The sequence below is a fragment of the Papaver somniferum genome, unplaced genomic scaffold (genome assembly GCF_003573695.1).
Source record: "Papaver somniferum cultivar HN1 unplaced genomic scaffold, ASM357369v1 unplaced-scaffold_82, whole genome shotgun sequence".
NCBI lineage: Eukaryota > Viridiplantae > Streptophyta > Magnoliopsida > Ranunculales > Papaveraceae > Papaver > Papaver somniferum.
This window is the reverse complement of record NW_020651193.1, coordinates 658,167-682,838: the sequence shown is the minus strand read 5'-3', so window position 1 is coordinate 682,838 and position 24,672 is coordinate 658,167.

The window sequence follows — 24,672 nt, the reverse complement described above, 5'->3', positions numbered from 1 at the left end:
GTTGCATTGCTTACTTAATTAATCAACTTTTGGAGCTTTGAACATGTATTTTGAGCAAGTGATTAATATGAGAAGCTAAACACCTTAGCCAAGGCGACGGAGGAAGCCATTGTTTCATGAAAAGTGGTATAATTCTATTTTATTTATTTATTGCAATATTATTTACATGATTATTTGCATAGAACTTAAAAGAATAATTGATTTTTATTGAGTTGTTGTGAGTCGTTTTGATGGATCATGCTTAGTTTTAATACTTTTGATGTTTCATGCTTGGTGATTACAATTATTACTTCAAAAATCTATCATAGGCAAATATTAGAATCACTTTAAAAAGAAAACTTGTATGAATATTGACTAGAATTTATCACTCGATTGATCAATGGTGGAATCCAGAGTCTTGGTATGTTCTTATTATCTTTGAAACACTCTTATTTAATTTTCTAAAATCCTTCACAAGTTCGAGAGAAGGACAACTTTCTTTACCACTATTACAAACACATCAATTTTTGGCGCCGCCGACGCGGACTTGTTTTTTTTTTAGGGTTTTAGATTATTTTTTTTAGTTTTTCTTTTAGTTTTTTTTTATTTTTTTTATTATTATTAATTTTGTTCTCTTTTACTCGTTTATTTTTGTTTACTTTCAGACTTGGAGCGGAGCTAAGGAAAAGATAAAGTGCTGAAAAGAAAAGCGAAGCCAAGGAAGGAAAGCGAAGAAAAAAGGAGTGAAGAAGAAGTTTTGTAAATAGTTATTTGATTTTTAGAAGTTGTATTAGGGTTTCTTTATTATTTTGTAATTTTTCTTTTCTTTTGGACATTTCTTTTGGACATTATTATTTTTAAACCCTAAGGAAGGGTTAAATTAAATACAAACTGTGTGCAGGGAAGGACGACGATTACGATATCTTCTCGGCCCCTCGGGTTCGTACATGACATAGGAGTCGTGGCCCGAGTCGACTTCAGCGGTTCTTCGCCCGTCTAGTACGGGAGGTAAAATTCTAATCACCCGTGAATCCCCTGTCAGCGGGTTTACTGTCTGCCTTAAGGTGATTCATTGTTTGAGGACGAACCGGACTGTTTTTATATTCCTAGTAAAGGGTAAGGCCTGGCCCAAACAAGATAAGGGTTCGGATTTCATCACCGTTCCCTTCTTGCCCATTTTAGGAGAACAAAACCTAACGCGAACCCAATATTTAAAATCTGATTAGAAAGAGACCTATAGGGTATCGAGCTTGTTAGGAAAAATTTTCGAAGGATATTGGTTACCTTTTAAGCAATTTCAAAGGTCATGATGACTTCTGGGAGTTGAAACAAGCCGCCTTGTAACGCCGGTGAGGCCTTGGGTATCAAAGCTCCATTCAGCTTCCCTCGCCTCAGTTTCATCTCACATTAGCTCGGATTGATCCAGAGGGGTTGCTCAAACTGTAACGAATTCCCCTTCGAGAGATAGAAGCTAGTCTAGAAACAATCTAAGTGGAGCCATCATGCTTTTTGTTTGCTAGAAATATTAGGTTTGCTTTGGTGAAGTTGAGTCGGCCTTGTTTGTGATTGTGTAGAATTCCCTTGCAATTAAGAATGTCAAACTGGTGTAATAGAAGCCAATATAATGAGTATCGACCTGAAGTTGATTATGGACATCATCAATTTTATGACCATAATGTGAATAGTGGTTGGGAACACCAATCTTTTCAAGGTTATGGCTCGTATCATAGTGAGCCCAACTACTATCCACACGCTCACCGGTCATACGAGAAAAATTCTGCTAATGCCTCTTTAATTGAGTCGACACGTAAGTTAGCCGAGACAGCACGTAAGTTCGCTGAAATGAATAACATAGTTATGGACGAAAATAATGCAATGAGTGAACTTTCTTCACATGATTTCCTAGATTATGTCAGGAATTCATGTGAGTCGGCCCAAAAGCTTTTGTTAGAGACCCAAGAGAGGAATAGAATTGCTCAAAATGATCTTAATTTCCAATACAGTGTTTTCAATAATGCCCTTGAAGTCAATAGTGAATATATGCCTAATTTAGAGGACGAGGTTAGAATAAAAAACACTACTTGTTTAGATAAGGTTCAATCATCTTCGTACGATTATGATGATGAGGATAGGAGTAATGAAGAATTTGAAACATATAGGCATAGTGATCAGGAAGCTAGTAATCCAATTGAACTTTATAGTGATTATATTATTTCTAGTTCAAATCCAAATAATTATTATGATTATTCACCTATTCAAAAGGACGAGGATTTGATTAGGGATTCCACCGTTTTAGACGATGTAGTTTGTCCTGTTGATTACGAAGCCGATAGTGGTTTAGAGGAACCGGTTTATCTTGAGACTACTGTTTTCGAGTCGAACGATTTAGAAACTGTAATCGATGATGGTTTTAAGGAACGGTTTTATCCTGAGAATGCTGTTTTAACATCGTACGATTTAGAAACAATAGTCTTAGATGAATTCGTAGAGATGAGTGAGGATGCACCGCAAGATTATAACTTAGAAGAATCAATTGCCTATTTTCAGGAATCTGATGACCTAGAAATTAGAGAGAGTGTGACTAGTCTAACTAGAGACACTGAAAACTCTAAGTTTGGGGGTATCACCATTCACCCTGTGCCTTACCTTTAGATCTTACAGAGATCCCTCATTTAGGACTTGAAATGATTACCTCGACCATTTTACATAATAGCTGTCCCGAACCTAATAATGTCCACGAAGAAGTTAAGTCGTTAGAAACCCATCCTCTGGTAGATGTGGTTAGCCCAGGCAATAACACCCAGATTGACTTTGTTTTCCCACCAAATAGTTTTCTTCCAAATGTGGGAACGTTTGTATTTAAAATGAGTCGAATATTAAGTTCTGAGACTAAGCCTAAGTACTTTAGGTTAATAGAATCGACCCATTTTCCTAAGAATGTCCACTACTCTCACTGTGGTCAATTATGTAAGTCAAACCTGATTGACTTAGAGGATCCTCAGTTATTTAGGTTATTATTATGTGCTTCTAAGTTCTTATTTGAGTTTTTACTGACTCTAAGACCTAGTGATTCGGATCCCATATATGAAGAGACGCAACCAATGAAAATATTTTATTTATACCCTTTCATAGAACCTGAACCTGAACCGCAATTAGCGATAGTTATCAGGAAAATAGGTAAGGGCATTCTTGTGTTATTCATTTTCTTGGTTTACTGCGGTTTCTTTTGGTCAGATCTATTTGGTTTTAAAGACCCACAATTATTCCGACTACTGTTATACGATTCGAGTTGACTAATCCTTTTCTAAGTCTGGCTGAATAATTTAAACTTAGCACTTCTTAGGAGGTAACCCAATGTTCTCATGCAACCAGGTAATATCTTTCCTTAACTCTTTTGCTTCAAATGGTAACAGTTTCTCCTTGTTCATGCTTTTAATTTTATCTTTAGAACATTGAGGACAATGTTAGATTTAAGTTTGGGGGTATGGGAGAACCTTTTTAGTTGTATGATTTATAAACTCCAGAGCCTAGAAATTTATGTTTATTAAGGATTGCACTAACCAATCTAAGTGGATGGAAGCATTTTGGTTTTAGGAGTTGAGGCACCAATCTGACTAGATGGAAACATCTAGAAGAGTTTATCCATAAAAGCACAGAGCTCAGGTGTTAGAAATAACATGATAGTTCCGCCATATCTCGTTTGAGTCCTTTTCACTTATGTTTTTATTTTTTCATTTTAAACTATGTTTGTCTAAGTGATTAGGTGGGGCTCACGATTCAAGTTGTTACCATTGATAGGGTGAAATAGAGTGATTGAGTTACATATATAAAAAAAAAAAAGACTAGACCATGAGACCAATCGGAATAATTTTAACACTTGGATAGCAATATGTATGTGTTTTCCCTGTCTCCGTCGCCTAAAAAAGCGTGGAATGCAGGACCCGTGGGAACTATCATGTAATATGCTGACAAGAAGCATGCGCTTGGATGAAAAATATCTATTCATGCAGTTAAAAAAAAAATCGAAAAAGAACGAGAAATTGTTCTATGTAGTCAACCACTGGTTCCCTTGTATATGCCAGTTTGTTGATCTAGATTTAGGTTATCGACCACTGGTCCCCTTGTATACGCCAGTTTGTTGATATTAGTCATACCAGTATCTCAATCCATTAGGATAGGTTCATTTTGGCAGTGGCCTTCAGACAGATATAAGAAACATTGTTCACTTAGTCAACATCAAAACCATCTATGTTTTTCTATATACATCTCTTAATCTTTCCATGTGTTAAGTATTGACTCCGATTATGATGTCCATTGTGAAACTATCTTAGTAGAGCTCTGTCACTTATATATGAATTTTAGTATGCTTGAGTGCAAACTCGTGTACAGCAATTGGTATTTCGCTTCAGGGTACTTCCTCCAATAATCAATAAGTATGCCAACCAAGGAGGTTCTTTAGTGCTTTCCAAGATTTTGCATAGATAATTAGGGTCTGGAGTAAAGATTTTGTGGGTATATCTCTGGTAAGCCCTCCCGAGACTATAACTCGGCCAATAGGGCCACCTAGGGGTTTAAAGGCTTATTGTATACGCTAAATGCAATCGACGATGCCTGCGAAAGTGAGTTAGGATTTTATTTTATTTTGTAGTTTTATTTTGCTCGGGACTAACAAATAATAAGTTTGGGGGTATTTGATAGACGCATTTATGTGTCTAATATAGCTCAATTGTATATATTGTTAGTGCTCGAATTTGTACTTATTTGGTTATTTTATTTATTTGTAGGTGTTTTTAGAAGAATAAGGCTTTGCGGCGAAATTGGCTGGAAATGCGGCATTTGGACCTCCGTTGATAAAGTACCAGAAACGCCCCAGAAGTGTACCGGAAGTACCCCAGGAATATCCCGGAGGAACCCCGAAAAAGTGCGGAAAAAATGTCCCTGAAGAATTGTTATACGGACCCTTGATTTTGGATAAGGGGTAACCTAATTACTAAGGGGTAACCCATTTCCAGGCAGCTGCTAAAGGGAGAACAGAACTGGCTAGGGGGCATCTCTTCTTCACGGTTTGAAACAGAAAATTGGCGGGAAGAAGAGTTTATCAACTGTTGAAATTTCGTTCAGATTTCGATTGAGTTTTGGTATGATTAAAGGGCTGGAAATTTTTGGGCTTACTACATGGACTTAGAGGAATCTAATGGAGGTAATTTGAAGGTCCAGAAGTGGCTGGATAATCCGTGAGAAGCGTATGGAGATAAAACAGTGAGACGGGAAGAGTTTGGCCCTGTTTGAATCGAATTGGGATTCCCAGCGTGGCTAGGTTGTGGATATACACTCCTAGAGTCTCTACTATATCTAACTAGGAGTTTGGGAGAAGTTGGAAACCTACAGAAGCCGCGTAGGATCGACACACGTGTAGAAAAGAAGAAAAACATAACTTGGCAACGAAGAAAAAAAAGAGAAGATTTTCTCAAGATTCGATTACTCTTTTGTGTATAAATAGGAAGCTTAAGGTTCCTAGAAGTTTATAAAGAGGTTTGGGGTCTAAAGGAGGGTTCAGAATCCAACAAAAGCGATCGAGAGAAGTTAGCAGTTCTGTTGCTGCTGCTGCGGAAGGAAGAGGAGAGCGTGAAGAACACACACTTCAGGGCAGACTTATTTTTGAAGCAAAACAGCGACAGTTTCTGTCAACTATCGTTGTTCGCTTAGGCAACATCCACTTCTTTTCTTCTTTTCTTTTTGTAACGGAGCAGCAACGACTTCGCAACAGTAACTTCTGTTGCGATTTTTCTATTGCATTGCTTACATAATTAATCAACTTTTGGAGCTTTGAACATGTATTTTGAGCAAGTGATTAATATGAGAAGCTAAACACCTTAGCCAAGGCGACGGAGGAAGCCATTGTTTCATGAAAAGTGGTATAATTCTATTTTTTTTATTTATTGCAATATTATTTACATGATTATTTGTATAGAACTTAAAAGAATAATTGATTTTTATTGAGTTGTTGTGAGTCGTTTTGATGGAGCATGCTTAGTTTTAATACTTTTGATGTTTCATGCTTGGTGATTACAATTATTACTTCAAAAATCTATCATAGGCAAATATTAGAATCAATTTAAAAAGAAAACTTGCATGAATATTGACTAGAATTTATCACTCGATTGATCAATGGTGGAATCCAGAGTCTTGGTATGTTCTTATTATCTTTGAAACACTATTATTTAATTTTCTAAAATCCTTCACAAGTTCGAGAGAACGACAACTTTCTTTACCACTATTACAAACACATCATTGACCATCCAATTTAGAGTTAAAATTGTGAAATGTCTAATAAATTCTAAACTTCGTTTTATTCACTAACTGCACCCTATCTTCTACATACTCCATGTTTGAGAAATGAGAGTTGTTGATTTTCATTCACGAGGTTTTAGGTTCCACTCTTAATACCATTGCCATCTTCTTTCATTGCTAATCTCAAATCATACACTGAGCTACTGTTATTTTCTCATATGACCACCTGTTTACACAAAATTAAATCCAAAGTATAAGCATAGCTCCCTTCTGGGTTTACCGGTAAATCAACCAAAATCTATCTCTCATGTAAACACCAATAATCGTTTCCTTAAACCTTCAAACTAACCATTATTGTATTGAACAAATGAATCCATGTAAATGACCCTATTCATTTTTCAAATTAATCATTATTGTATTAATTAAATTTGTTTCCACTTTATGTAAATCCATAGTTATCATGGCAGTCAGATAAGTCAGCCTTATTTCTCTGGATCGCTCGTAACGTGTTTGGAAAAGGATCTAGAGAGATTTCCCTACCGTGGTCCGTGTTAGTGAACTAGTTAAATTAAATAATGATTGTTTAAACAATAATTCACAAAGACACGTATTTATTTACAAAAGTTGGCGGGGGGCCGAGCAACAAGTTGTACTCCAACACAGCTTGTGAACGTTCCACCAGTCATCTGTTAAGTCAACTGCTTGGTTGGGACCCACACCAAACTCAAATTCCGACAGTTAGGTACCAAAGGCAAAGATGTGCCATTTTATAGGAACCAAACTCAAAATACCCCTTATTATAAATAATTTCTACTTATATAACTCTCTTTGTCCCCCAAGGTTTTGTGTAATCTCTTTTTCAACTATTTTGCTCATAACTTCTTCATACGAAGTGGGAATGACTTCATTCTTTTTCTGTTACCTCTGTCTTTCAGTTCCCCACAATATACGGGAAAATTTTTAGGATTTTGACGCTTATCAATTGGTGTTTCATTCTTATTTTCAATGTAAAGGATGACTTCCCTCTTTATTTTTGGAATCAACATACGTAGAAATGCAATTTGGATAACATGTAAAGCCTTTAAATGTATTATTTTTTACCAAAATCATTTTTTAGAAAATTTTATAATATAAATGAGTTTATCTAGTTTATAGTTTGGTTTTAAAAAAAGGATTTCGACTTCTAACGAAGTCACTGGACTTCCTTGAGTCAATGCATCCAAAATGCAAGCTTTTTTCGACTCTCAAGCCTCTAGACATGTAATTTGTGCAGCAAATATTTTTTCTGAAAATTTTCTATTAAAGGGCAGTCTTTATGTTTCATGATTTGGTCTTGATCATAGAGTTCTGACATCTAACGAAGCCTGCGAACATCCTTGAGTCATTTGTGTTTATGGTATTTTATTCAAATTTTGCGATGATTATCTAGCTTAAAGAAGATCCCATAATCGTTGAGAAGTTATTAACGGTTGCAAACTTTATACCCTTCTTTCCATGTTTTATTATAGGTAATGTATGACCTTTTTAAAAGAATAGAAGTTCATTATTAGAAGGGATATTTCGAGTTTGGTGCCTATAAAATGGTACACTTTCGCGTTTGGTGCCAAACTTTGTCAATATCTGAGTTTGGTGCCCAGTGAACGAATTGGCGTTGATTGACCGTGTTGACCATCCAATTTAGAGTTAAAAATGTGAAATGTCTAATAAAATTCTAAACTCCGTTTTATTCACTAACTGCACCCTATCTTCTACATACTCCATGTTTGAGAAATGAGAGTTATTGATTTTCATTCACGGGGTTTTAGGTTCCACTCTTAATACCATTGCCATCTTCTTTCATTGATAATCTCAAATCATACACTGAGCTACTGTTTACACAAAATTAAATCCAAAGTATAAGCATAGCTCCCTTCATTGTTTACCCGTAAATCATCCAAAATCTATCTCTCATGTAAACCCCAATAATCGTTTCCTTAAACCTTCAAACTAACCATTATTGTATTGAACAAATGAATCCATGTAAATGACCCTATTCATTATTCAAATTAATCATTATTGTATTAATTAAATTTGTTTCCATTTTATGTAAATCCATAGTTATCATGGCAGTCAGATAAGTCAGCCTTATTTCTCTGGATCGCTCGTAACGTGTTTGGAAAATGACCTAGAGAGATTTCCCTACCGTGGTCCGTGATAGTGAACTAGTTAAATTAAATAATGATTGTTTAAACAATTATTCGCAAAGATACGTATTCATTTACAAAAGTTTGCGGGGGGCCGAGAAAAAAGTTGTACTCCAACACAGCTTGTGAACGGTCCACCAGTCATCCGTTAAGTCAACTGCTTGGTTGGGACCCACACCAAACTCAAATTCCGACAAAGTTAGGTACCAAAGGCAAAGGTGTGCCATTTTATAGGCACCAAACTCAAAATACCCCTTATTATAAATATTGTCTACTTATATAACTCTCTTTGTCCCCCAAGGTTTTGTACAATCTCTTTTTCGACTATTTTGCTCATAACTTCTTCATACAAAGTGGGAATGGCCTCATTCTTTTTCTGTTGCCTCTGTCTTTCAGTTCCCCACAGTATACAGGATGACTTCCCTCTTTATTTTTGGAATTAACATACGTACAAATGTAATTTGGATAACATGTAGAGCCTTTAAATGTATTATTTTTTACCGCAATCATTTTTTAGAAAATTTTATAATAAAAATGAGTTTATCTAGTTTATAGTTTGGTTTTAAAAAAGGGATTTAGACTTCTAACGAACTCACTTGACTTCCTTGAGTCAATGCATCCAAAATGCAAGCTTTTTTCGACACTCAAGCCTCTAGACATATAATTTGTGCAGGAAATATTTTTTCTAAAAATTTTCTATTAAAGGGAAGTCTTTCTGAATCATGATTTGGTCTTGATCATAGAGTCCCAACATCTAACGAAGCCCGCGGACTTCCTTGAGTCATATGTGTTTATGGTATTTTATTCAAATTTTGCGATGATTATCTAGCTTAAAGAAGATCCCATAATCGTTGAGAAGTTATTAACGGTTGCAAACTTTATACCCTTCTTTCCATGTTTTATTATAGGTAATGTATGACCTTTTTAAAAGAATAGAAGTTCATTATTAGAAGGGATATTTCGAGTTTGGTGCCTATAAAATGGTACACTTTCGCGTTTGGTGCCTAACTTTGTCAATATCTGAGTTTGGTGCCCAGTGAACGAATTGGCGTTGATTGACACCGTGTTGACCATCCAATTTAGAGTTAAAAAATGTTAAATGTCTAATAAAAATATTCACTAATTGCGCCTTATCTTCTACATACTCCATGTTTGAGAAATGAGAGTTGTTGATTTTCATTCACGAGGTTTTATGTTCCACTCTTAATACCATTGCCATCTTCCTTCATTGCTAATATCAAATCATACACTGAGCTACTGTTATTTTCTCATATGACCACCTGTTTACACAAAATTAAATCCAAAGTATAAGCATAGCTCCCTTCATTGTTTAAGCGTAAATCATCAAAAATCTATCTCTCATGTAAACCCCAATAATCGTTTCCTTAAACATTCAAACTAACCATTATTGTATTGAACAAATGAATCCATGTAAATGACCCTATTCATTTTTAAAATTAATCATTATTATATTAATTAAATTTGTTTCCATTTTATGTAAATCCAAAGTTATCATGGCAGTCAGATAAGTCAGCCTTATTTCTCTGGAACGCTCGTAACGTGTTTGGTAAATGATCTAGTGAGATTTCCCTACCGTGGTCCGTGTTAGTGAACTAGTTAAATTAAATAATGATTGTTTAAACAATAATTCACAAAGACACGTATTTATTTACAAAAGTGGGCGGGGGGCCGAGCAACAAGTTGTGCTCCAACACAGCTTGTGAACGGTCCACCAGTCATCCGTTAAGTCAACTGCTTGGTTGGGACCCACACCAAACTCAAATTCCGACAAATTTAGGTACCAAAGGCATAGGTGTTCCATTTTATAGGCACCAAACTCATAATACCCCTTATTATAAATATTTTCTACTTATATAACTCTCTTTGTCCCCCAAGGTTTTGTGTAATCTCTTTTTCGACTATTTTGCTCATAACTTCTTCATACGAAGTGGGAATGACCTCATTCTTTTTCTGTTACCTCTGTATTTCAGTTCCCAACATTATACAGGAAAATTTTTAGGATTTGGACGCTTATAAATTGGTGTTTCATCCTTATTTTCAATGTAAAGGATGACTTCCCTCTTTATTTTTGGAATCAACATACGTAGAAATGCAATTTGGATAACATGTAGAGCCTTTAAATGTATTATTTTTTACCGCAATCATTTTTTAGAAACTTTCATAATAAAAATGAGTTTATATAGTTTATATTTTGGTTTTAAAAAAAGGATTTAGACTTCTAACGAAGTCACTAGACTTCCTTGAGTAAATGCATCCAAAATGCAAGCTTTTTTCGACTCTGAAGCCTCTAGACATGTAATTTGTGCAGGAAATATTTTTTCTGAAAATTTTCTATTAAAGGGGAGTCTTTCTGTTTCATGATTTGGTCTTGATCATAGAGTTCCAACATCTAACGAAGTCTGCGGACTTCCTTGAGTCATTTGTGTTTATGGTATTTTATTCAAATTTTGCAATGATTATCTAGCTTAAAGAAAATCCCAAAATTGTTGAAAAGTTATTAACGGTTGAAAACCTTATCTCCTTCTTTCCATGTTTTTTTATAGGTAATCTATGACCTTTTTAAGAGATTATAAGTTCATTATTAGAAGGGATATTTCGAGTTTGGTGCCTATAAAATGGTACACTTTCGCGTTTGGTGCCTCACTTTGTCAATATCTGAGTTTGGTGCCCAGTCAACGAATTGGGGTTGATTGACACCGTCTTGACCATCCAATTTAGAGTTAAAAATGTTAAATGTCTAATAAAATTCTATATTCCGTTTTATTCACTAACTGCGCCTTATCTTCTACATACTCCATGTTTGAGAAATGAGAGTTGTTGATTTTCATTCACGAGGTTTTAGGTTCCACTCTTAATACCATTGCCATCTTCTTTCATTGCTAATCTCAAATCATACACTGAGCTACTGTTATTTTCTTATATGACCACCTATTTACACAAAATTAAATCCAAAGTATAAGCATATCTCCCTTCATTGTTTACCCGTAAATCATCCAAAATCTATCTCTCATGTAAAACCCAATAATTGTTTCCTTAAACATTCAAACTAACCATTATTATATTGAACAAATGAATCCATGTAAATGACCCTATTCATTTTTCAAATTAATCATTATTGTACATTTTATGTAAATCCATAGTTATCATGGCAGTCAGATAAGTAAGCCTTATTTCTCTGGAACGCTCGTAACGTGTTAGGAAAATGATCTAGAGAGATTTTCTTACCGTGGTCCGTGTTAGTGAACTAGTTAAATTAAATAATGATTGTTTAAACAATAATTCACAAAGACACGTATTTATTTACAAAATTTGGTGGGGGGCCGAGCAACAAGTTGTGCTCCAACACAGCTTGTGAACGGTCCACCAGTCATCTGTTAAGTCAACTGCTTGGTTGGGACCCATACCAAACTAAAATTCCGACAAAGTTAGGTACCAAAGGAAAAGGTGTGCCATTTTATAGGCACCAAACTCAAAATACCACTTATTATAAATATTGTCTACTTATATAACTCTCTTTGTCCCCAAGGTTTTGTGTAAACTCTTTTTCGACTATTTTGGTCATAACTTCTTCATATGAAGTGGGAATGACCACATTCTTTTTCTGTTACCTCTGTCTTTCAGTTCCCCACAGTATACAGGAAAATCTTTAGGATATGGACGCTTAGCAATTGGTGTTTCATCCTTATTTATAATGTAAAGGATGACTTCCCTCTTTATTTTTGGAATCAACATACGTAGAAATGCAATTCGGATAACATGTAGAGCCTTTAAATGTATTAGTTTTTACCACAATCATTTTTTAGAAAATTTTATAATAAAATTGAGTTTATCTAGTTAATAGTTTGGTTTTAAAAAAAGGATTTCGACTTCTAACGAAGTCACTGGACTTCCTTGAGTCAATGCATCCTAAATGCAATCTTTTTTCGACTCTCAAGCCTCTAGACATGTAATTTGTGTTTTTTTCTAAAAATTTTCTATTAAAGGGGAGTCTTTCTGTTTCATGATTTGGTCTTGATCATAGAGTTCCGACATCTTACGAAGCCTGCGGACTTCCTTGAGTCATTTGTGTTTATGGTATTTTATTCAAATTTTGCAATGATTATCTAGCTTAAAGAAGATCCCATAATCGTTGAGAAGTTATTAACGGTTGCAAACCTTATCTCCTTCTTTCCATGTTTTATTATAGGTAATCTATGACCTTTTTAATAGATTAGAAGTTCATTATTAGAAGGGATATTTCGAGTTTGGGGCCTATAAAATGGTACACTTTCGCGTTTTGTGCCTAACTTTGTAAATATCCGAGTTTGGTGCCCAGTCAACGAATTGGCGTTGATTGACCGTGTTGACCATCCAATTTAGAGTTAAAAATGTGAAATGTCTAATAAAATTCTAAACTCCATTTTATTCACTAACTGCGCGTTATCTTCTACATACTCCATGTTTGAGAAATGAGAGTTGTTGATTTTCATTCACAAGGTTTTAGGTTCCACTCTGAATACCATTGCCATCTTCTTTCATTGCTAATCTCAAATCATACACTGAGCTACTGTTATTTTCTCATATGAACACCTGTTTACACAAAATTAAATCTAAAGTATAAGCATAGCTCCCTTCATTGTTTACCCGTAAATCATCAAAAATCTATCTCTCATGTAAACCCCAATAATCGTTTCCTTGAACATTCAAACTAACCATTATTGTATTGAACAAATGAATCCATGTAAATGACCCTATTCATTTTTCAAATTAATCATTATTGTATTAATTAAATTTTTTTCCATTTTATGTAAATCCATAATTATCATGGCAGTCAGATAAGTCAGCCTTATTTCTCTGGAACGCTCGTGACGTGTTTGGAAAATGATCTGGAGAGATTTCCCTACCGTGGTCCATGTTAGTGAACTAATTAAACTAAATAATGATTGTTTAAAAAATTATTCACAAAGACACGTAGTTATTTAAAAAAGTTGGCGGGGGGCCGAGCAACAAGTTGTGCTCCAACACAGCTTGTGAACGGTCCACCAGTCATCTGTTAAGTCAACTGCTTGGTTGGGATCCACACCAAACTCAAATTCCGACAAAGTTAGGTACCAAAGGAAAAGGTGTGCCATTATATAGGCACCAAACTCAAAATACCACTCATTATAAATATTGTCTACTTATATAACTCTCTTTGTCCCCCAAGGTTTTGTGTAATCTCTTTTTCGACTATTTTGCTCATAACTTCTTCATACGAAGTGGGAATGACCTCATTCTTTTTTTGTTACCTCTGTCTTTCCGTTCCCCACAGTAATCAGGAATTTTTTTTAGGATTTAGACGATTAGCAATTGGTGTTTCATCCTTATTTTCAATGTAAAGGATGACTTCCCTCTTTATTTTTGGAATCAACATACGTAGAAATGCAATTTGGATAACATGTAGAGCCTTTAAATGTATTATTTTTTTCCACAATCATTTTTTAGAAAATTTTATAATAAAAATGAGTTTATCTAGTTTATAGTTTGGTTTTATAAAAATGATTTCGACTTCTAAAGAAGTCACTGGACTTCCTTGAGTCAATGCATCCAAAATTCAAGCTTTTTTCGACTCTCAAGCCTCTAGACATGTAATTTGTGCAGGAAATATTTTTTCTAAAAATTTTCTATTAAAGGGGAGTCTTTCTGTTTCATGATTTGGTCTTGATCATAGAGTTACGACATCTAAAGAAGCCTGCGTACTTCCTTGAGTCATTTGTGTTTATGGTATTTTATTCAAATTTTGCGATGATTATCTAGCTTAAAGAAAATCCCAGAATCGTTGAGAAGGTATTAACGGTTGAAAACCTTATCTCCTTATTTCCATGTTTTATTATAGGTAATCTATGACCTTTTTACGAGATTAGAAGTTCATTATTAGAAGGGATATTTCGAGTTTGGTGCCTATAAAATGGTACACTTTTGCGTTTGGTGCCTTACTGTGTCAATATCTGAGTTTGGTGCCCAGTGAACGAATTGGCGTTGATTGACACCGTGTTGACCATCCAATTTAGAGTTAAAAAATGTTAAATGTTTAATAAACTTCTAAACTCCGTTTTATTCACTAACTGCGCCTTATCTTCTACATACTCCATGTTTGAGAAAAGAGAGTTGTTGATTTTCATTCACGAGGTTTTAGGTTCCACTCTTAATACCATTGCTATCTTCTTTCATTGCTAATCTCAAAGCATACACTGAGATATTGTTATTTTCTCATATGATCACCTGTTTACACAAAATTAAATCTAAAGTATAATCATAGCTCCTTTCATTGTTTACCGGTAAATCATCCAAAATCTATCTCTCATGTAAACCCCAATAATCGTTTCCTTAAGCCTTCAAACTAACCATTATTGTATTGAACAAGTAAATCCATGTAAATGACCCTATTCATTTTTCAAATTAATCATTATTATATTAATTAAATTTGTTTCCACTTTATGTAAATCCATAGTTATCATGGAAGTCAGATAAGTCAGCCTTATTTCTCTGGAACGCTCGTAACGTGTTTGGAAAATGATCTAGAGAGATTTCCCTACCGTGGTCCGTGTTAGTGAACTAGTTAAATTAAATAATGATTGTTTAAACAATAATTCACAAAGACACGTATTTATTTACAAAAGTTGGCGGGGGGCCGAGCAACAAGTTGTGCTCCAACACAGCTTGTGAACGTTCCACCAGTCATCTGTTAAGTCAACTGTTGGGTTGGGACCCACACCAAACTTAAATTCCGACAAAGTTAGGTACCAAAGGCAAAGGTGTGCCATTTTATAGGAACCAAACTCAATATACCCCTTATTATAAATATTTTATACTTATATAACTCTCTTTGTCCCCCAAGGTTTTGTGTAATCTCTTTTTCGACTATTTTGCTCATAACTTCTTCATACGAAGTGGGAATGACCTCATTCTTTTTCTGTTACCTCTGTCTTTCAGTTCCCCAGAGTTTACAGGAAAATTTTTAGGATTTGGACGCTTAGAAATTGGTGTTTCATCCTTATTTTCAATGTAAAGGATGACTTCCCTCTTTATTTTTGGAATCAACATACGTAGAAATGCAATTTGGATAACATGTAGAGCCTTTGAATGTATTATTTTTTACCACAATCATTTTTTAGAAAATTTTATAATAAAAATGAGTTTATCTAGTTTATAGTTTGGTTTTAAAAAAAGGGTTTTGACTTCTAACGAAGTCACTGGACTTCCTTGAGTCAATGCATCCAAACTGCAAGCTTTTTTCGACTCTCAAGCCTCTAGACATGTAATTTGTGCAGGAAATATTTTTTCTGAAAATTTTCTATTAATAGAGTTCCGACATCTAACGAAGCCTGCGGAATTCCTTGAGTCTTTTGTGTTTATGTTATTTTATTCAAATGTTGCGATGATTATCTAGCTTAAAGAAGATCCCATAATCGTTGAGAAGTTATTAACGGTTGCAAACCTTATCTCCTTGATTCCATGTTTTATTATAGGTAATATATGACCTTTTTAATAGATTAGAAGTTCATTATTAGAAGGAATATTTCGAGTTTGGTGCCTATAAAATGGTGCACTTTCACATTTGATGCCTAGATTTGTCAATATCTGAGTTTGGTGCCCAGTCAACGAATTGGCGTTGATTGACACCGTGTAGACCATCCAATTTAGAGTTAAAAATGTTAAATGTCTAATAAAATTCTTAACTCCGTTTTATTCACTAACTGCGCCTTATCTTCTACATACTCCATGTTTGAGATATGAGAGTTGTTGATTTTCATTCACGAGGTTTTAGGTTCCACTCTTAATGCCATTGCCATCTTCTTTCATTGCTAATCTCAAATCATACACTGAGCTACTATTATTTTCTCATATGACCACCTGTTTACACAAAATTAAATCCAAAGTATAAGCATAACTCCTTTAATTGTTTACCCGTAAACCATCCAAAATCTATCTCTCATCTAAACCCCAATAATCGTTTCCTTAAACATTCAAACTAACCATTATTGTATTGAACAAATGAATCCATGTAAATGACCCTATTAATTTTTCATTTAATCATTATTGTATTAATTAAATTTGTTTCCATTTTATGTAAATCCATAGTTATCATGGCAGTCAGATAAGTCAGCCTTATTTCTCTGGAACGCTCGTAACGTGTTTGGAAAATGATCTAGAGAGATTTCCCTACCGTGGTCCGTAGTGAACTAGTTAAATTAAATAATGATTGTTTAAACAATAATTCACAAAGACACGTATTTATTTACAAAAGTTGGCGGGGGGCCGAGCAACAAGTTGTGCTCCAACACAGCTTGTGAACGGTCCACCAGTCATCCGTTAAGTCAACTGCTTGGTTGGGACCCACACCAAACTCAAATTCCGACAAAGTTAGGTACCAAAGGCAAAGGTGTGCCATTTTATAGGCACCTAACTCAAAATACCCCTTATTATAAATATTGTCTACTTATATAACTCTCTTTGTCCCCCTAGGTTTTGTGTAATCTCTTTTTCGACTATTTTGCTCATAACTTCTTCATACGAAGTTGGAATGACCTCATTCTTTTTCTGTTACCCCTGTCTTTCAGTTCCCCATAGTATACAGGAAAATGTTTAGAATTTGGACGCTTAGAAATTGGTGTTTCATCCTTATTTTCAATGTAAAGGATGACTTCCCTCTTTATTTTTGGAATCAACATACGTAAAAATGCAATTTTGATAACATGTAGAGCCTTTAAATATATTATTTTTTACTACAATCATTTTTTAGAAAATTTTATAATAAAAATGAGTTTATCTAGTTTATAGTTTTGTTTTCAGAAAAAGGATTTTGACTTCTACCGAAGTCACTGGACTTCCTTGAGTCAATGCATCCAAAATGCAAGATTTTTTCGACTCTCAAGCCTCTAGACATGTAATTTGTGATGGAAATATTTTTTATAAACATTTTTTATTCAATGGGAGTCTTTCTTGTTCATGATTTGGTCTTGATCACAGAGTTTCGACATCTAATGAAGCCGGTGGACTTCCTTGAGTCATTTCTGTTTATGATATTTTATTCAATATTCGCAATGATTATCTAGCTTAAAGAAGATCCTAGAATCGTTAGGAGGTTATTCACGGATGCAAAACTTATCTCCTTATTTACATGTTTTATTATAGGTGATCTATGACCTTTTTAAGAGATTAGAAGTTCATTATTTGAAGGGATATTTTGAGTTTGGTGCCTATAAAATTGTACACTTTTGCGTTTGGTGCCTAACTTTGTCAAAATCTGAGTTTGGTGCCCAGTCAAAGAATTGACGTTGATTGAGCGTGTTGACCATCCAATTTAGATTTAAAATTGTGAAATAAGTAACAAAATTCTAAACTTCGTTTTATTCACTAACTGCACCTTATCTTCTACATACTCCATGTTTGAGATATGAGAGTTGTTGATTTTCATTCACGAGGTTTTAGGTTCCACTCTTAATACCATCGCCATCTTCTTTCATTGCTAATCTCAAATCATATACTAAGCTACTGTTATTTTCTCATATGACCACATGTTTACACAAAATTAATTCCAAAGTATAAGCATAGCTCCATTCATTGTTTACCCGGGAAATCATCCAAAATCTATCTCTCATGTAAACCTTAATAATCGTTTCCTTAAGCCTTCTAACTAAACATATTGTATTGAACAAATGAATCCATGTAAATAACTCTATTCATTTTTCAAATCAATCATTATTTTATTAATTAAATTTGTTTCCAATTTCTATAAATCCATAGTTATCATGGCAGTCAGATAAGTCAGCCTTATTTCTCTGGAACGCTCGTAACGTGTTTGGAAAATGATCTAGAGAGATTTCCCTAATGTGGTCCGTGTTGGTGAACTAGTTAAATTAAATAATTATTGTTCAAACAATTATTGACAAAGACACGTATTTATTTACAAAAGTTGGCGGGGGGTCGAGCAACAAGTTGTGCTCCAACACAGCTTGTGAACGGTCAACCAGTCATCCGTTAAGTCAACTGCTTGATTCGTCTTCTGTTACCTCTGTCTTTCAGTTCCCCACAGTATAAAGGAAAGTTTTTAGGATTTGGACGATTAAGAATTGGTGTTTCATCCTTATTTTCAATGTAAAGGACGACTTCCCTCTTTATTTTTGGAATCAAGATACGTAGAAATGCAATTTGGATAACATGTAGAGCCTTTAAATGTATTATTTTTTACTGCAATCATTTTTAAGAAAATTTTATAATAAAACTGAGTTTATCTAGTTTATAGTTTTGTTTTAAAAAAAAGGATTTCGACTTCTAACAAAGTCACTCGATTTCCTTGAGTCAATGCATCCAAAATGCAAGCTTTATTCGACTCTCAAGCCTCTAGACATGTAATTTGTGACAGAAATATTTTTTGTTAACATTTTCTATTAAAGGGGAGTCTTTATGTTTCATGATTTTGTCTTGATTATAGAGTTCCGACATCTAACGAAGCCTGCGGACTTCCTTGAGTAATTTGTGTTTATGGTATTTTATTCAAATTTTGCAATGATTATCTAGCTTAATGAAAATCCTAGAATCGTTGAGAAGTTATAAACGGTTGCAAACCATATCTCCTTATTTAAATGTTTTATTATAGGTAATCTATGACCTTTTTAAGAGATTACAAGTTCATTATTAGAAAGGAAATTTTGAGTTTGCTGCCTATAAAATGGTACACTTTCGCGTTTGGTGCCTAACTTTTTCCAAATCTGAGTTTGGTGCCCAGTCAAAGAATTGACGTTGATTGAGCGTGTTGACCATCCAATTTAGAGTTAAAATTGTGAAATGAGTAACAAAATTCTAAACTTCGTTTTATTCACTAACTGCACCTTATCTTCTACATACTCCATGTTTGAGATATGAGAGTTGTTGATTTTCATTCACGAGGTTTTAGGTTCCACTCTTAATACCATCGCCATCTTCTTTCATTGCTAATCTCAAATCATATACTAAGCTACTGTTATTTTCTCATATGACCACATGTTTACACAAAATTAATTCCAAAGTATAAGCATAGCTCCATTCATTGTTTACCCGGGAAATCATCCAAAATCTATCTCTCATGTAAACCTTAATAATCGTTTCCTTAAGCCTTCTAACTAAACATTATTGTATTGAACAAATGAATCCATGTAAATAACTCTATTCATTTTTCAAATCAATCATTATTTTATTAATTAAATTTGTTTCCAATTTCTATAAATCCATAGTTATCATGGTAGTCAGATAAGTCAGCCTTATTTCTCTGGAACGCTCGTAACGTGTTTGGAAAATGATCTAGAGAGATTTCCCTAATGTGGTCCGTGTTGGTGAACTAGTTAAATTAAATAATTATTGTTCAAACAATTATTGACAAAGACACGTATTTATTTACAAAAGTTGGCGGGGGGTCGAGCAACAAGTTGTGCTCCAACACAGCTTGTGAACGGTCAACCAGTCATCCGTTAAGTCAACTGCTTGATTCGTCTTCTGTTACCTCTGTCTTTCAGTTCCCCACAGTATAAAGGAAAGTTTTTAGGATTTGGACGATTAAGAATTGGTGTTTCATCCTTATTTTCAATGTAAAGGACGACTTCCCTCTTTATTTTTGGAATCAAGATACGTAGAAATGCAATTTGGATAACATGTAGAGCCTTTAAATGTATTATTTTTTACTGCAATCATTTTTAAGAAAATTTTATAATAAAACTGAGTTTATCTAGTTTATAGTTTTGTTTTAAAAAAAAGGATTTCGACTTCTAACAAAGTCACTCGATTTCCTTGAGTCAATGCATCCAAAATGCAAGCTTTATTCGACTCTCAAGCCTCTAGACATGTAATTTGTGACAGAAATATTTTTTGTGAACATTTTCTATTAAAGGGGAGTCTTTATGTTTCATGATTTTGTCTTGATTATAGAGTTCCGACATCTAACGAAGCCTGCGGACTTCCTTGAGTAATTTGTGTTTATGGTATTTTATTCAAATTTTGCAATGATTATCTAGCTTAATGAAAATCCTAGAATCGTTGAGAAGTTATAAACGGTTGCAAACCATATCTCCTTATTTAAATGTTTTATTATAGGTAATCTATGACCTTTTTAAGAGATTACAAGTTCATTATTAGAAAGGAAATTTTGAGTTTGATGCCTATAAAATGGTACACTTTCGCGTTTGGTGCCTAACTTTTTCCAAATCTGAGTTTGGTGCCCAGTCAAAGAATTGACGTTGATTGAGCGTGTTGACCATCCAATTTAGAGTTAAAATTGTGAAATGAGTAACAAAATTCTAAACTTCGTTTTATTCACTAACTGCACCTTATCTTCTACATACTCCATGTTTGAGATATGAGAGTTGTTGATTTTCATTCACGAGGTTTTAGGTTCCACTCTTAATACCATCGCCATCTTCTTTCATTGCTAATCTCAAATCATATACTAATCTACTGTTATTTTCTCATATGACCACATGTTTACACAAAATTAATTCCAAAGTATAAGCATAGCTCCATTCATTGTTTACCCGGGAAATCATCCAAAATCTATCTCTCATGTAAACCTTAATAATCGTTTCCTTAAGCCTTCTAACTAAACATTATTGTATTGAACAAATGAATCCATGTAAATAACTCTATTCATTTTTCAAATCAATCATTATTTTATTAATTAAATTTGTTTCCAATTTCTATAAATCCATAGTTATCATGGCAGTCAGATAAGTCAGCCTTATTTCTCTGGAACGCTCGTAACGTGTTTGGAAAATGATCTAGAGAGATTTCCCTAATGTGGTCCGTGTTGGTGAACTAGTTAAATTAAATAATTATTGTTCAAACAATTATTGACAAAGACACGTATTTATTTACAAAAGTTGGCGGGGGGTCGAGCAACAAGTTGTGCTCCAACACAGCTTGTGAACGGTCAACCAGTCATCCGTTAAGTCAACTGCTTGATTCGTCTTCTGTTACCTCTGTCTTTCAGTTCCCCACAGTATAAAGGAAAGTTTTTAGGATTTGAACGATTAAGAATTGGTGTTTCATCCTTATTTTCAATGTAAAGGACGACTTCCCTCTTTATTTTTGGAATCAAGATACGTAGAAATGCAATTTGGATAACATGTAGAGCCTTTAAATGTATTATTTTTTACTGCAATCATTTTTAAGAAAATTTTATAATAAAACTGAGTTTATCTAGTTTATAGTTTTGTTTTAAAAAAAAGGATTTCGACTTCTAACAAAGTCACTCGATTTCCTTGAGTCAATGCATCCAAAATGCAAGCTTTATTCGACTCTCAAGCCTCTAGACATGTAATTTGTGACAGAAATATTTTTTGTGAACATTTTCTATTAAAGGGGAGTCTTTATGTTTCATGATTTTGTCTTGATTATAGAGTTCCGACATCTAACGAATCCTGCGGACTTCCTTGAGTAATATGTGTTTATGGTATTTTATTCAAATTTTGCAATGATTATCTAGCTTAATGAAAATCCTAGAATCGTTGAGAAGTTATTAACGGTTGCAAACCATATCTCCTTATTTAAATGTTTTATTATAGGTAATCTATGACCTTTTTAAGAGATTACAAGTTCATTATAAGAAAGGAAATTTTGAGTTTGGTGCCTATAAAATGGTACACTTTCGCGTTTGGTGCCTAACTTTTTCCAAATCTGAGTTTGGTGCCCAGTCAAAGAATTGACGTTGATTGAGCGTGTTGACCATCCAATTTAGAGTTAAAATTGTGAAATGAGTAACAAAATTCTAAACTTCGTTTTATTCACTAACTGCACCTTATCTTCTACATACTCCATGTTTGAGATATGAGATTTGTTGATTTTCATTCACGAGGTTTTAGGTTCCACTCTTAATACCATCGCCATCTTCTTTCATTGCTAATCTCAAATCATATACTAAGCTATTGTTATTTTCTCATATGACCACATGTTTACACAAAATTAATTCCAAAGTATAAGCATAGCTCCATTCATTGTTTACCCGGGAAATCATCCAAAATCTATCTCTCATGTAAACCTTAATAATCGTTTCCTTAAGCCTTCTAACTAAACATTATTGTATTGAACAAATGAATCCATGTAAATAACTCTATTCATTTTTCAAATCAATCATTATTTTATTAATTAAATTTGTTTCCAATTTCTATAAATCCATAGTTATCATGGCAGTCAGATAAGTCAGCCTTATTTCTCTGGAACGCTCGTTACGTGTTTGGAAAATGATCTAGAGAGATTTCCCTAATGTGGTCCGTGTTGGTAAACTAGTTAAATTAAATAATTATTTTTTAGAAAATTATTGACAAAGACACGTATTTATTTACAAATGTTGGCAGGGGGCCGAGCAACAATTTATGCTCCAACATAGCTTGTGAACGGTCAACCAGTCATCCGATAAATCAACAGCTTGATTGGGATCCTCACCAAACTCAAATTATGAAAAAGTTAGGTACCAAAGGCAAAGGTGTGCCATTTTATAAGCACCAAACTCAAAGTATCCCTTATTACAAATATTGTCTACATATATAACTCTCTTTGTCCCCCCATGGTTTTGTGTAATCTCTTTTTCGACTATTTAGCTCATAACTTCTTCATACGAAGTGGGAATGACCTCATTCTTTTTCGGTTACCTCTGTCTTTCAGTTCCCCACAGTATACAGGAAATTTTTTAGGATTTGGACGCTTAGCAATTGGTGTTTCATCCTTATTTTCAATGTAAGGGTTGACTTCCTTCTTTATTTTTGGAATCAACATACATAGAAATGAAATTTGGATAACATGTAGAGCCTTTAAATGTATTAATTTTTACCGAATTTATTTTTTAGAAAATTTTATAATAAAACTAAGTTTATCTAGTTTATAGTATGTTTTCAAAATAAAGCATTTCGAATTCTAAAGATGTCACTAGACTTCCTTGAGTGAATGCATCCAAAATGCAAACTTTTTGCGACTCTTAAGCCTCTAGACATGTAATTTGTGACGGAAATATTTTTTCTGAACATTTTTTATTAAAGGGGAGTCTTTCTTGTTCATGATTTGGTCTTGATCATAGAGTTCCGACATTTAACGAAGCCGGCGGACTTCCTTGAGTCATTTATGTTTATGATATTTTATTCAAATTTTGCAATGATTATCTAGCTTAAAGAAGATACTAGAATCGTTAAGAGGTTATTCACGGTTGCAAACCTTATCTCCTTCTTTAATTGTTTTATTATAGGTAATCTATGACCTTTGTAAGAGATTAGAAGTTCATTATTTGAAGGGATATTTTGAGTTTGGTGCGTATAAAATTGTACACTTTTGCGTTTGGTGCCTAACTTTGTAAAAATCTGAGTTTGGTGCCCAGTCAACGAATTGACGTTGATTGATCATGTTGACCATCCTATTTAGAGTTAAAATTGTGAAATGACTAAAAAAATTCTAAACTTCGTTTTATTCACTAAATGCACCTTATCTTCTACATACTCCATGTTTGAGAAATAAGAGTTGTTGATTTTCTTTCACGATGTTTTAGGTTCCACTCTTAATACCATCGCCATCTTCTTTCATTGCTAATCTCAAATAATACACTGAGCTACTGTTATTTTCTCATATGACCATTAGTTTTCACAAAATTAAATCCAAAGTATAAGCATAGCTCCCTTCATTTTTACCCTTAAATCATCTAAAATCTATCTCTCATGTAAACCCCAATAATCGTTTCCTTAAACCTTCAAACTAACCATTATTGTATTGAACAAATGAATCCATGTAAATGAATCTATTCATTTTTTAAATTAATCATTATTGTATTAATTAAAGTTTTTTCCATTTTCTGTAAATCCACAGTTACCATGGCAATCAGATTATGTCATCCTTATTTCTCTGGAACGCTCGTAACGTGTTTGAAAAATGCTCTAGAGAGATCTCCCTAATGTGGTCCGTGTTAGTGAATTAGTTAAATTAAATAATTATTGTTTAAACAATTATTGACGAAGACACGTATTTATTTACAAAAGTTGGCAGGGGGCCGAGAAACAAGTTGTGCTCCAACACAGATTGTGAATGGTCAACCAGTCATCTGTTAAGTCAACTGCTTGATTTGGATCCTCACCAAACTCAAATTCTGACAAAGTTAGGTACCAAAGGAAAAGGTGTGCCATTTTATAGGAATCAAACTCAAAATAACCCTTATTATAAAGATTGTCTACTTATA